The 15,163-nt window shown below is 40.6% G+C and overlaps 1 protein-coding gene across 8 annotated transcripts in view; it reads right to left on the bottom strand.

The window, feature by feature from the left end:
• PPP6R2 (protein phosphatase 6 regulatory subunit 2) overlaps positions 1–15,163 on the bottom strand; it is a 128,976-nt gene that overhangs the window by 48,232 nt on the left and 65,581 nt on the right. For 6 of the 8 annotated variants that reach the window (XM_063115785.1, XM_063115784.1, XM_063115791.1 and 3 more), the window contains exon 3: positions 3,138–3,219. The exons of the other annotated variants lie outside the window; for them this stretch is intronic. The gene's annotated coding sequence lies outside the window, so the exon portion shown is untranslated. The remainder of the gene's footprint in view (positions 1–3,137; positions 3,220–15,163) is intronic. 8 annotated transcript variants of the gene reach the window in all.

Here is a 15,163-nt window from a genome sequence, read left to right on the forward strand (position 1 = left end):
CACTCTCACCACTCCTATTCAACATAGTGTTGGAAGTACTAGCCAGAGCAATCAGAGAAGAGAAGGAAATAAAGGGCATCCAGATTGGAAAAGATGAAGTCAAACTGTCCCTGTTTGCAGATGACATGATCCTATATATCGAACAGCCTAAAGCCTCTACAAAAAAACTCTTGGAGGTGATAAATGATTTCAGCACAGTAGCAGGATACAAAATCAACACACAAAAATCAGTAGCATTTCTTTTCTCCAATAGTGAACATGCAGAAAGAGAAATCAAGAAAGCCTGCCCATTTACAATAGCCAACAAAAAAATAAAATACTTAGGAATTGAGTTAACCAAGGAGGTGAAATATCTCTATAATGAGAACTACAAACCACTGCTGAGAGAAATTAGAGAGGATACAAGAAGATGGAAAGATATCCCATGCTCTTGGATTGGAAGAATCAACATAGTGAAAATGTCTATACTACCCAAAGTGATATACAAATTCAATGCAATCCCCATCAAAATTCCAATGACATTTTTCTCAGAAATGGAAAGAACTATCCAGACATTTATATGGAATAACAAAAGACCACGCATAGCCAAAGCAACGCTGAGCAAAAAAAAAAAAGCTGGAGGCATAACACTACCTGACTTTAAACTATACTACAAAGCTATAATAACCAAAACAATATGGTACTGGCATAAAAACAGACACACTGATCAATGGAATAGAACAGAGAATCCAGAAATCAACCCACACACCTACAGCCATCTGATCTTTGACAAAGGCACTAAGCCTATACACTGGGGAAGGGACTGCCTCTTTAGCAAATGGTGCTGGGAGAACTGGATATCAATATGCAGGAGAATGAAACTAGACCCATACCTTTCACCATACACTAAACTCGACGCAAAATGGATTAAAGAATTAAATATGCACCCTGAAACAATAAAACTTCTTAAACAAAACATAGGAGAAACACTTCAGGAAATAGGACTGGACACAGACTTCATGAATACGACCCCAAAAGCACGGGCAACCAAAGGAAAAATAAACAAATGGGATTATATCAAACTAAAGAGCTTCTGCACAGCAAAAGAAACAATTAACAGAGTTAAAAGACAACCAACAGAGTGGGAGAAAATATTTGTAAAATATACATCCGACAAAGGATTAATATCCAGAATATACAAAGAACTCAAACAACTTTACAAGAAAAAAACAAGCAACCCAATTAAAAAATGGGCAAAAGAGCTAAGTAGGCATTTCTCTAAGGAAGATATACAAATGGCCAACAGACATATGAAAAAATGCTCAACATCACTCAGCATCCGGGAAATGCAAATCAAAACTACACTGAGATACCATCTCACCCCAGTTAGGATGGCTAAAATCCAAAAGACTGTGAGTGATAAATGCTGGCGAGGTTTTGGAGAAAAAGGAACTCTCGTACATTGTTGGTGGGACTGCAAAATGGTGCAGCCTCTATGGAAAATGGTATGGAGGTTCCTCAAACAATTGCAGATAGATCTGCCATATAACCCAGCTATCCCACTGCTGGGAATATACCCAAAGGAATGGAAATCATCAAGTCGAAGGTATACCTGTTCCCCAATGTTCATCACAGCACTCTTTACAATAGCCAAGAGTTGGAACCAGCCCAAATGTCCACCATCAGATGAGTGGATACGGAAAATGTTGTACATCTACACAATGGAATACTACTCAGCTATAAAAACGAATGAAATACTGCCATTTGCAACAACATGGATGGACCTTGAGAGAATTATATTAAGTGAAACAAGTCAGGCACAGAAAGAGAAATACCACATGTTCTCACTAATTGGTGGGAGCTAAAAATAAATTAATAAATTCACACACACAAAAAAAAACTGGGTGGGGGGGGAAGAAGACATAACGACTACAATTCCTTGAAGCTGATATGACAAGCAAACAGAAAGGACATTGTTGGGAGGGAGAGGGGAGAGGGAGGAGGGAGGGGGGTTTCGGTAATGGGCCACAATAATCAACCACATTGTATATCGACAAAATAAAATTAAGGAAAAAAAATAAAAATTAAAATAAAATAAAATAAAATAAAGAATTCATAAATTGTTGATGCTTAATATAAATAATCTGCAATTTCAAATCTGTATGATTTCAATAACAATAACAAAACAAAAAACCGCCTTGCCCAGTATTCTCACTTTGGCCACTGTTTCCCAACTGAGTTTACGGACCTGAAATGTTTCCCACAAGCCTCCTTCATGGTGTACGCACACCACTCACCGTACCACTCCTGCTCCAAATCTCTGTTCTACATTCAATATTATAGCTATTAACAAGCTTTGAGTTATCTGCTTATGTGATAAGAAATCCTAATTTATCTTTAAATCATTACTTAAAATTTTTTATAAAATAGAGCTGAGGTAAAAATTCTGTGGCATGTCATTAGGCATTTTATCACTCCCCACTGTCAACCAAATAAGCAGTATCCTCTGGACGTGCATTCCTCTTGCCAGGATTATACCTAGCAGACATTTCTCTACCTGTTGATATGACAATAAGGTGAACTGGTAGCCACCTTGCTGGAGTAAAGCAGATATCGTTAAGCTTAAAAAGTCAGGAGAAATACCCATGACAAAGATTCTTGAGTTTAGAGAGATCACCATAAAAACAAAAACAGAATGTGTAACTTGAAAACCAGCAGTAAAAAACAAAAAGCACAAAAAACAAAAAACCCCACCATAATCTATCCAATGGAAACAGGAAAGGAAAAATAAACAAAAGCAAAGTATCAGTAAATGAAAAACATGAAATACAATGGCAGAAATTAGTACTAATATAATAATCTCAATAACTACATATGGGATAAACTAATCAATGAAAACCGTTTCTCAGATTGAATTAAAAAGTAATATCCAACAATGTTTACTACGAAAGATACACCTTAAAAAACTAAGATAGGTAGAAATACAAAGACTGTAAAACATACACCAGGCAAACATGAACCAAAAGAAAGTTCAGATACAATCTTAATATCTGACAAACTAAAATTTAAGGCAAAAAATACTGACAGGCAAAGAAGGATGCTATATACAGGTGGAAGGGACGATGGGGTAGAGCTAACCATCATGAACACATACGCACCTTACAGAATTCTTCAGCTGCTAGAGAACAGCAACCGACAGAAATCCATAGATAAAAACTGCCTTGGTCCTTGACATTGATCCTAGAGAAATAAAAACTTAAGTTCATGCCATGGAATATTACTCAGCAATAATAAGGAACCACTGATGCCTGTAACAACATGGATGAGCCTCTAGGGAACTTTCACTGAGCAAAAAAAGCCAATCCCAAAAGGTTACACATTGTATGATTCCATGTATATAACATCTTACAAATGGAGGAGAGATGACTGGTTCCAGCAATCAGGGACAAGGATGGATGGGTGGCAGGAGGGAGGTCAGTGTGGTTACAAAAGGGCAACACCAGGGGTCCTCACGGCTTTGAAGCTTCAGTATCTTGACTGTGACAGTAAGTACAGGGGACAAACCGTGGAACACCAGACACGTGCACGCACATACATGCACGCACACATGCATAAAAGGGGAGTCTGAACAAGGTCTCGATCAATGTCCATTCCTGGCTGTGCTATTCCACTACAATTTTGAAAAATGTTACCACTAGAGAAATCTGGGCAAAGTGTACAAGGGATCTCTCTGTATTATTTCTTACAGTTGCAATGTCAAAAATGTAAATATTACTAAGCTCAAACTATTAAAGAGATATAAAATAAACCTAAAGAACAGAAAATACAAATTCTTTTTAAACACACCATGTAATATTTACAAATATTAACCACATATAAAAGAAACATCAATACACTCTAAAAGACCATTAGCTTACAGACTGTGTTCTCCAAACACAATAAAAAAAAGCTCAGAAATTAGTGTCTAAAAGAAAGTTTTTAAAAATCCTAAGTGTGAATTGATAAGTTCCTAAAATTCAAAGGAAATGCAAGGGACCCAGAACACAGAAAACAATCTTGAAAAAGAAGAACAAAGCTGGAGACTCACACTTCCGATTTCAAAATTCACTACAAATCTAGTGATCAGGGCAGTGTGGTACCAGCCTGTATTAGTCCGTTTCCATTGCTTATAACAGAGTACCTGAAACTGGGTGATTTATAAAGAAAAATGACATTTACTGCTTACAGTTTCTGAGGCTGGGAAGTCCAAAGTCCATCTCGGGGTGGCAACAATGACCCAGGGGTCTCACATTGCAAGATGGTGGAAGCAGAGAGAGAAAAGAGAGAGACAGACTTTCCTCTTCTTTTAAAGCCCTCAGAACCACGCCCCTGACCACCATTTTTAATCCACTCACTACTGCACAGTCCTACAATCCAATCACCTCTTCAAGGCTCTACCATTCAGTTACCATAATAGGATTTCCAAGCCTCTTAACAGTCACAGCGGGGGCTAAGTTTCTAATATGTAAAACTTAGGGGACACAATTCAAGCTGCAGGGAGTTTTGGGGGGACATAACTCAATCCACTACATTACACCCCTGGCCCCCGCAAAACTCATGTCCTTTTCACATACAAATACACTCATTTCATCCCCAAAGTCCTAACTTGTTTCAACTCAAAAGTCCAAAGTTTAAAGTCCCATCTGTGAAATCAAAACAAATTATCTACTTCCAAGATACAATGTTGGAACAAACATAGGGTACATATTCCCATTCCAAAGGGAAAAATAGGCCAAAAGAAAGGGGCAACAGGTCCCAAACAAGCCTGAAACCCAACAGGACAGGCATCAAATCTCGAAGCTGGCAAATCATGTACCTTGACTCCATGTTCAATGTCCTCTGCACGTTGGTGTTGGGGTTGAGTCCCCAAGACCTTGGACAGCTCCACTCCTATGACTTTCCTGGTCTCAGGCCACACTTCAGCTCTCCCATGCTGGTGTTCCATTCTGGTAGCTCCACAAATCAGGGGTCTCCATGGCTGGCCCACTCTCACAGCTCCACTAGGCATGGTGCTGTTGGGGTTTCTCTGCTGCAACTCCGACCCCACGTTTCTGCTCAGCATTGCTCTAGTGAAGGTTGTCTGTGGTGACTCTGCCCCTGACACAGATCTCTTCCTGGGCCCCCAGACTTTTCCATATATCCTCAGAAATCTGGGTGGAGGCTCCCAAGCCTCCATAGCTCTAGCATTCTGTGAGCCTGCAGACCTAACATCACATGGATGCTGCCAAGGTTTCCAGCTTGTATTTTCCAAAGCTGCATATCCAGTCACACATGGGACCAATTTACCCACAGCTGGAGTAGCCAAAGCAGCTGGGGTGCTGGTGCCTGAAGCACCGTGGAGGGCTCCTCAAGCCTGTTCCCCAAGACCATTCTGTCTCCCTAGGCCTTTGGGCCTGAAATGGAAGGACTGGTTCCAGAGGCTTCTGCAATGCCTTCAGGGCATTTTAGCCTTCTCTTGATAATCCCATTCTTTTGTGTTAATCTTCTTAGTACTAATGAATTTTCCTTCTGAAAATGCTCTCTGCTTCTCTACCACATAGCCAGGCTGCAAATTTTCCAAATCTTTACGTTCTGCTTCCCTTTTAAGTTCTGGCTTTATGTCATGCTTTTGCCGCCATAACTCAGAATAGGATGTTACAAGTAGCCATGCAGCTTCTGTAATGCTTTGCTGCTTAGAAATTTCTTCCACCAAGTACTCTGGTTCACAGCTCCTAAGTTCCAACTTCCACAAAGTCCTAGGGCATGGACACAACGCAGCCAAGTTCTTTGCCAGTTCACAGCAAGGGTGATTTTTGCCCCAGTTTCTGAAAAACTCCTTATTTCTATCTGAGACATCCTTAGAATAGCCTTTGCAGTCCATATTTCTATCAGCATTCTGCTCGCCACCACGTAACCAGTCTCTAAGACATTCCAAACTTTCCCTCGCCTTTTGTCTTCTTCTGAGTACTCCAAACTCCTCCAACCTTTGCCTAACACCCAGTTCCAAAGCCATTTCCACATTTTCAAGTATCTGTTATAAGCAACACCCCAACTCACTGGTACCAATTTTCTGTATTAGTCCATTTCCACTGCTTATAACAAAGTACCTTAAACTGGGTGATTTATAAAGAAAATGAAATTTATTGCTTACAGTTTCTGAGGCTGGGAAGTCCAAAGTTCATCTGGTGGTGGTGATAGTGACCCAGGGGTCTCACATTGCAAGATCGTGGAAGCAGAGAGAGCAGAGCAGAGAGACATAGCCTCTTCTTCTTTGAAATCCCTCAGAACCACACCCCTGACCACCATTTTTAGTCCATTCACTACTGCACGGTCCTACAATCTAATCACCTCTTCAAGCCTCCACCTTTCAGTTACCATAATAGGATTTCCCACCCTCTTAACAGTCACAGTGGGGGCCAAGTTTCTAATCTATAAAACTTGGGGACACAAGTCAAGTTTCAGTGAGTTTTAGGGGGACATAACTCAATCCACTACAGGGCTCAAGGATAGACATATAGACCTACAGAACGGAACTGAGAGTCAAGAAATAAAACCACACATATTTGTTCAATTGATTTTCAGGAAAAGTACAGTCTTTTCAACAAATGGTGCTGGGGAAACTATCCACAAGCAAAAGAAATAGTTGGTCCCCTACCTAACATCATATATAAAATTTACTCAAAATGGATCGAAGACCTAAATTTAAGGACTAAAACAACAAAATTCTTAGAAGAAAACATAGAGGCAAATCTTCACGACCTTGGGTTTGGCAATGGTTTCTTAGATAAGACACTAAAAACAATAAAATAAAAAACAAAGAAATTGGACTTCATCAAAAATAAAACTTATGCTTCAAATGACACCTTCAAGAAAATATAGAGACAACCCATAAAATGAGAGAAAGTTTTTGTAAATCATCTACCTAAGGGACTTGTGCCTAGAATATATATAAGAACGCTTACAATTCAATAATAAAAAGACAAATTTTAAAAATGAGCAAAGGGGGCTAGTCCATTGGCTCAGCAGGTTAGAGTGTGATGCTGATGACACCCTGTGCTGGCCAGCCACCAAAAAAATAAAAAACGAGCAACATACAAATGTTTCTCTGGAGAAAACATCTAAATGGCCAATAAGCACATGAAAAGATGCTGACCATCATCAGCCATTGGGGAAACGCGATGAGACACCACTTCACACCTGCTGGGATGGCCGTCATCAAAAAGACAGGTGTATTAGTCCGTTTTGTGTTGCTATAACAGAATTACCTGAGACTGGGTAATTTATAAAGAAGAGAGGTTTATTTGGCTCACGATTCTGGGACAGCTGCATTTGGCACGGGCCTCAGGCTGCTTCTACTCATGGTGGAAAGTGGCAGCAGCCGGCAGGTACAAGCAGATCACATGGCAAGAGGAAGAGAGAGAGAGAGAGAAGGTGCCAGGGTCTTTTTAAGCAACTAGCTCTTGTGGAAACTAATAGAGCGAGAACTCACTCACTACTCCCCCCTCCCCAGGGAGAGCATTAATCCATTCATGAGGGATCCACCCCCATGACTCAATCAGTTTCCAGCACTGCCACATTGGAGATCAGATTTCCACGTGAGTTCTGGGAGGACAACACATCCAAACTCCATCAACAGGTAATAAGTGTTGGTGAGGATGTGGAGAAATTGGAAACTTCTTACACTACTGGTGGGAATGTGAAATGGTGCAGCTGTTGTAGAAAACAGTCTGGCATTTCCTTGAACAATTAAACACAAACCTCACAACCTCACTCCTGGGTACACACGCAAGAGAAATGAAGACATACGTCCACACAGAAACTTGTACACAAATGTTCACAGCAGCATTATTCATAATAGGCAAAATGTTGAAACAACCCAGATGTCCGTCAAGAAATACGCTGATAAATAAAATATGGCATAACCACACAATGAAATATTATTCAGTAATAAAAAGGAATGAAGGGGCCGGCCCGTGGCTCACTGGGGAGATTGTGGTGCTGATAACACCAAGGCCATGGTTTGGATCCCTATATAGGGCCGGCCCATAGCTCACTTGGGAGAGCGTGGTGCTGACAACACCAAGTCAAGGGTTAAGATCTCCTTACCGGTCATCTTTTAAAATAGATAAATAAATAAAAATAAAACATAAATAAATAAAAAGGAATGAAGTTCTTATAAATACAATAAGCTGGATGAACCTGGAAAACATTACATTAAGAGAAAGAAGTCAGACACAAATGACCACATATTGTATGATGCCATTTATGTGAAATGACTAGAACAGGCAAATCTATAAGACAAAACATAGATTAATGGTAGCCTAGGGCAGGGTGGGTGGGAGGATGGGGAAACAGGAAATAACTGATAAAAGATAAGGGGCTTCTTTTGGGGGTGATCAAAATGTTCTAAAATTGATTGTGGTGATAGATGCACAATTGTGTGAACACACTAAAACCCATTGAATTGTACACTTTAAATGAGTGAATTTTACAGTGTGAATTTTATCTCAATAAAATTGTTTTTAAAAATCCTCTGTACCTGAAACTAAATAACAAATCCATAAAAACCCCTTTAGTTAAAAAGTAGGAATATATACAATTTAATAATAACAAAAATATCACATGACAAAATTTGTGAGACACAGCTATAAGCAGTACTTTAGAAAAGAATGTATAATTTTAATATATTTACCAGGAAATAACAGAAGTTAAAATTAAACAAACTAGGGCCAGCCCGTAGCTCACTCGGGAGAGCGTGGTGCTGACAACACCAAGTCAAGGGTTAAGATCCTCTTACCGGTCATCTTTAAAAAAAAAAAATTTAAAAATTAAACAAACTAAACAATTCACTTAAGAAGTTAGAAAATAACACCAAAGCAAACCAAAAGAAAAAGCAAGAATAAATATAATAACCTGAATCAATAAGACAGGAAATTTTAAAAGTGAGATTACCTGAACTAAACACTGATTCTTTGAAAAAACAGTTAAATGTTCTCAGGTTACACCTGTTGGACTGACCAGATTGTTAGAAGTGTTGGCAGGATGGGGTGGGAGGAGTTAGCTTACGCACTCCTGACCCTGGGAAGATGGGGTGCCAGTTCTGAAGCAACCAAGACAGTGCTTAGGGAATTTATCCCTAGCCCAGCAATGGCACTCCTGCCTGCTGGAGGATCACATATGAAGATGAGGAGGCAGAGAGCATGCAGCAAATGTGTGGAAATACCAAGCACAGTTAGAGGTGGTGAACTAGGTGGGCACACGGTAATGTGGATAAATCTTAAAAACACTGGGCCAACTGAAACAATGTAAGAAACAGAATCAAGTCCATAACACAATACATCTAGGCCCGGCCCGTGGCTCACTCGGGAGAGTGCGGTGCTAACACCAAGGCCATGGGTTCGGATCCTATATAGGGATGGCCAGTTAGCTCACTAGCTGAGCGTGGTGTTGACAACACCAAACCAAGGGTTGAGATCCCCTTACCGGTCATCTTTATATAGGATTAAAAAACAAAACAAACAAACAAACAAAAAACACAATACATCTATACAATTTAAAACACATACATGCCAAACAACAATATGTGCTTATAGGAACACAGACACACAAAAGGACATACACAAAGCATATCACAATAATTGCCCACAGAGTGGGGAATGGAGGTTCAAGGGCCCGATCAGGAGAAGGCTGCCTCCTGAGCCTGTGAGCACAGCCACCTCCGCCCTGCACCACAGTTCCAAACGGGAGAGGCAGGGAACTAGGATAACGATGCTGGACTTAAACACACTAAATCTGTCATACTTCTATGTACCTACCAGGGTAATTTCAGGGAGTACAGCTCACCCAGCATGCTTTCCTCTGACTGCAGCTGTGGCTCTGTTCAGCAGGTAACAGTCAGCAGCTGCTTAGCATATCCCCAGGGAAACAAGGAACCAGAGGTCCAAGTCCAAATTTCCACCTTAGCACTGTTCCTAGATGGCTAGGAGTTTTGTTTGCTTTTCTTTCATCTTTTATGTTTTCTTTTATATTTTGGGAAATTTCACACATATCTAACAGTAGAAAGAACAGCACAATGAATCCTTGTGTGCCCCCCACTCAGCCTCAGCAGTGATCAATTCATGGCCCATCTTGTCTCGCCCAGACTGCTTCCCACTGGACCATTTAGAATTAAATCCTGGATATCAATCCATTTCACTGCCCAGACTTATTCTGAAATATCTGCCCAATACTATTAACAGTTGCCATAAGTCTGTGCCAATATCTGTAAAGTTCCCTTCACTTAAGTGGTCTGTTTTTCCATGTGCAGTACAGGCGGCATTGCGCTGGCAGTGCTGCCTACAGACACACTGAGTGTCCACCGCACTGCCCCGCCCACCGAATAAAGGGGCGGTTGATGCTGCTCTGCACAATACCAGCAGCTCAAACACAGGCCCTGGGCCCACACCAGCCCATAGACAACCACTTCTTCATGAGAGGACTAGGTCATACATTTTATGTCCAAAATGCTCCAAAATCCAAAACTCTCTGAGTGCCAACCTGACACCACAAGTGGAAAACTCCATACCTGAACTTGTGATGGGTCACAGTCACAATGCAGGTGCACAACACACAGTTTATTCAGCATCCCCAAGGGAAAGAAGAACCTCCTGGCCCCCTTCAGCTGGGATATATCTTTTCCACACATGCCCAGATTCCCCGACGCAAGCAGGCCCACAAAGGGTAATAAAATGGCACACGCACAGGCTGGATGAGCCAACAGCAGGTCCCCATGATACCCCACAACAGGGCCAAGACCTATGTGCATGACTCACTGTGTGTTTTTGCTTATCTTCTGCTCTATGGTGTGAAGATATTGCTGAAAATGACAAAAAAGCAGATACCCCTGTGGGTAACAGTGATTTAAAAAGAAAAAAAAAAAAAAGGAAGCATTTATGTTTATCTATAACCCAGAAAGTCAAGCTGTTGGAGAAACTAGATATCAGCGTAAGTGTGAAATGTCTCACAGAAGAGTACAGTGTTGGAATGATCATCATATGCACCCTGAGGAAACAGAAGTATAAGATGCTGGACTTCTGTGATGAAAGTGACAAACAGAAGTTAGTGAAAAACAGAAAAACGCTGCATCAAGCTAAAATGAAGATCTGAACTGCGTATTGAAAGAGTGCATCCATCAGCCCTGCAGCAAACACATGCACTGCATGGCATGCTGGTCATGAAACAAGCAAAGATCTGTCACCATGGGCTGAAAATTGAAGGGAACTGGGAATACTCAACAGGCTGATTACAGAAATTAAAGAACAGACATGACATTAAAATTTTAATGATTTGTGGTGAAAAACCATCTGTTGATAAGAAGCAGCAGAGAAATTCTTTGACAAGTTTGCCAAGGTCAATGCTGATGAAAATCTGACACCAGAACAAGTCCATAATGCTGATGAAACGTCACTGTTTTGGTGCCACTGCCTCAGAAAGTCACTGGCTACAGCTGATGAGACAGCCCTTATAGGAATTAAGGATGGCAAGGACAGGATACTTGTACTGGGATGTGCTAACACAGCAGGCATGAGTAAGTGTAAACTTTCTGTGATAGCCAAAATCCTGCGCCCTTGCTGTTTTCAAGGAGTGAATTTCTTGCCAATCCATCATCATGCTAACAAGAAAGTATGGATCAAAGGGGACATCTTTTCTGGTTGGTTTCACTAATATTTTGTACCATCAACTCATATGCACTGCAGGAAAGCTGGACTGGATGACAACTGTAAGATTTTGTTATTCATTGACAACTGTTCTGCTCATTTTCCAGCTGAAATTCTCATCTGAAATAATGTTTTTGCCATGTACTTTTCCCCAAATGTGACTTCATTAATTCAGCCATGTGACCAGGGTATCCTTAGATCAATAAAGAGTAAATATAAAAACACTTTCTTGAACAGCATGCTAGCAGCAGTGAACAGAGGTGTGGACATGAAAGGTTTTCAAAAGGAGTTTAGTACAAAGGATGCTGTTTATGCTCTTGCCAACGCCTGGAACACAGTGACTATAGACAGTTGTGCACGCCTGGCACACCCATCACAACCTCTGGCCTGCAACTATGTTCAGTGGTGATGATGAACAAGATGGTGGTTTGAGGATTCAGCATGTCAAGTGAGAAAAAAGCGATGTCTGACCTCCTTAACACATGCAAAAGATGCGCTGTCAGAGTTTGACAGTGGGCTGGAGGAAGTGGATATTGAAGAAGTCTTTAACGTCAATGTGAGGGCCCTGTTGGACAGCCAACATTTTTCTATGTCAAGGTGATCATGATAACAGTGATGACGAAGATGACAGTGTTAACACCGCAGAAAATGTGCCTCTAGACGACAGTATCAAAATGTGTGATACGGGCCGAGCCCGTGGCGCACTCGGGAGAGTGCAGTGCTGGGAGCGCAGCGACGCTCCTGCTGCGGGTTCGGATCCTATATAGGAATGGCCGGTGCACTCACTGGTGGAGCACCGGTCACGAAAAAGACAAAAAAAAAAAAAAAAAAAATGTGTGATAGGCTCACTGAAGGACCAGAGCAGTGTGCATTCATGACAGAACAAGAAGCCACAAGAGTTTATAAAATCAAAGAGAGACTTCCGTTGTTAATGAGGCAGATGACTCTGGAGGAAAAATTTTTAAAATCACCCAACAAAATGCCTCCTCATCCCTAGAGGACCCACTTCCTGGTCTCTCAACTACTTCTGATGTTTCTTCTCATCTAAAAAAAGTAAAATACGGTGTACAGTAACCTTTTAATCAAAACACACCCTCACAGGCAGAGACCGAAAGCCTGCTGCTGTTTGTGGGTGCTGCTGGGAAACAGCTGACACACATGTTCTGGTGACACTGCTGTGCTGCTTAGGTACCGTGAACACATTATTTTTCACTGCATTAATGGTATGTCATACTTTTTACTGTTAAGTACTTATGTGTAAATAAGTGTGAGAAAATGATTGAATATCAGGAGCATGTAAATTCAGGGTCAGGAACAGTGATGATGCCAAACAAGCACAACAGCTGTCAACAGGAGTGTCTGAGAGAGCGACACCTTTGCTTTCTGATGGTTCAAGGTACACAAACTTTGTTTCATACACAGAATTATAAAAAATATGTATAAAACTACCTTCCATCTATGTGTATAAGGTGTATATGAAACATAAAAATAAATTATGTGTTCAGACTTAGGTCCCATCCCCAAGATTATGTATATGCAAACACTCGAAAATGTGAAAAAATCAAAAAGGTTCATGAAAAGATTCATATTATCTTTTAATTATATTTTTCCATGAACTTTTTGAAGTACCCTCAAATTACTCACTTATTCATAACTTTTGAAATTTAAAACAATAAGCTAAGTTAACACCTACTTATTTACCCCTCAATTATAGAACAGAAAATTTAGTAAGGATCTCCACCCTGTAAACAAGAACAGGATATGCGAGGGCTCTGAGAACCTACAACAGTCTTAGGATCAGCGTACCAGCTAAATACCGCTGACTGCCTACACCCTAAACAAGTCCTAGGCACCCATGTGTAAAAGTTAGCTGTGCTCAGTGGTTCTAAGACTTGGGATTTTTCAGACTAGTAAACTTTTTTTTCTTTTAATTTAGAAAACTAACAGAGGGTTGCCAACTTTTTAACTTTGTCTAGCAAGGAGCAGAGAGGGGGAGAAAGGAGAAAGAAAAGGAGACACAAAGAAGGAATGGAAAGAAAGGAAAGGATAAGTGATAATCTACAATTACCTTATTTCAGAAAACAATGACTTTTTTAATATTCAAGAAAAGGTAGGCCATAATCTCAGGACTGAGAGTAATGTTTTACTTTGAAAAAAATGTTGTTTTAAGAAAAAAACACCTCATTACGCTTATTTTGCTCATCTCACCAATAGTACAGACCAGCATTTGAGAACAACTATTTACATTACCATTGACACTTGAATTAAAACCAGGTTACTCTTAAAATCGTTCATTTAGATTGGCCATTTGCCCCACTAGCTCATATCAGTATGTTTTGCTGTGGCATTAAATCAAAATCTCTGTATAACAAAAAACCTTCTATGCTTCTGTCAGCTCTCCATGCATTTTAAGAAGTACTCACAAAATGAGCACGTCAGTGGCACCCTTTAAGAGTTCACTACGATGGCACTGGTTTAATTGTAGCTAAATTCATTGTCAAAGAAACTGGTGTAAACTGATTCCAGAACATGTACTCAGATAATATTGCATACATACTTTTCATATCTCATATCCCAAACATTTCTCATATCCCAGCAACTATGCTCCACCCTCTACAGTAATGCTAGCGTCTTCTTGGTTGGCCCTTACCTACAGGGAAGGCCTTAGTTTTCCTTCCTTAGATGACCCTAAGGTCATCACTGACAGCATCTTTAGAACAAATAACTGCTCGTGAACTGGCTTGTTTATTTCAGATGTCTCTGGTTACACCTGGAGTATCAACACAGCAGAAGGATTGCTTGTATCCTGACACTATCCTCAACAGTCCACCCGGAATGTCAAGCATGGTATTACCAACATCTTCTAGACTCTTATTCAACAGCCAAATAAAAGGACCTTCAGGTTCTGCTTCCTATCCTTTCCAGGTTGGCATAACCAACAGACAGAAGGTAGATTTCAAACAGAAATGTTACCCATATCATCATACAGTTCCATGAAAGAGCCCTTCAAAAAAGAACATTCTGTGGTAGAGATTGTTGCTAAGAGAAAGTTAGAATCTGAAATGCACACTATTACCTGTCTGGCAACAAATCAGTTCTCTTTTTTTCTTTTAAAGATTTATAATCAAAGTCCTGGTGCTGTTGTGTGACCTGATGCCAGTTACATAACCTCTCGTGCCTCAGTTTCCTCACTTGTAAAATGGGGACAATTATCCCCATCTCGTAGAGTTGTGAGGACTAACTGAGTTACTCCACATTAAGGGTCTAGAACAGTTCCCAGCACATTTTATTCTCAAAGACCCTAAGTGTAAAGAAGAGAAGGAAACAGAGATGAGGTCATCATGCCCACAGAAGACAAGCTCTGTGGTGGCCAGAGCAGTGAGCTGACCGTGTGCCTCTCTTCCCAATCTCACCTTCAGGACATCCCACTAGTGGCATAAGTTGGACGTGGTAGGAGTACTCACATCATG

The sequence above is a fragment of the Cynocephalus volans genome, chromosome 12 (genome assembly GCF_027409185.1).
Source record: "Cynocephalus volans isolate mCynVol1 chromosome 12, mCynVol1.pri, whole genome shotgun sequence".
NCBI lineage: Eukaryota > Metazoa > Chordata > Mammalia > Dermoptera > Cynocephalidae > Cynocephalus > Cynocephalus volans.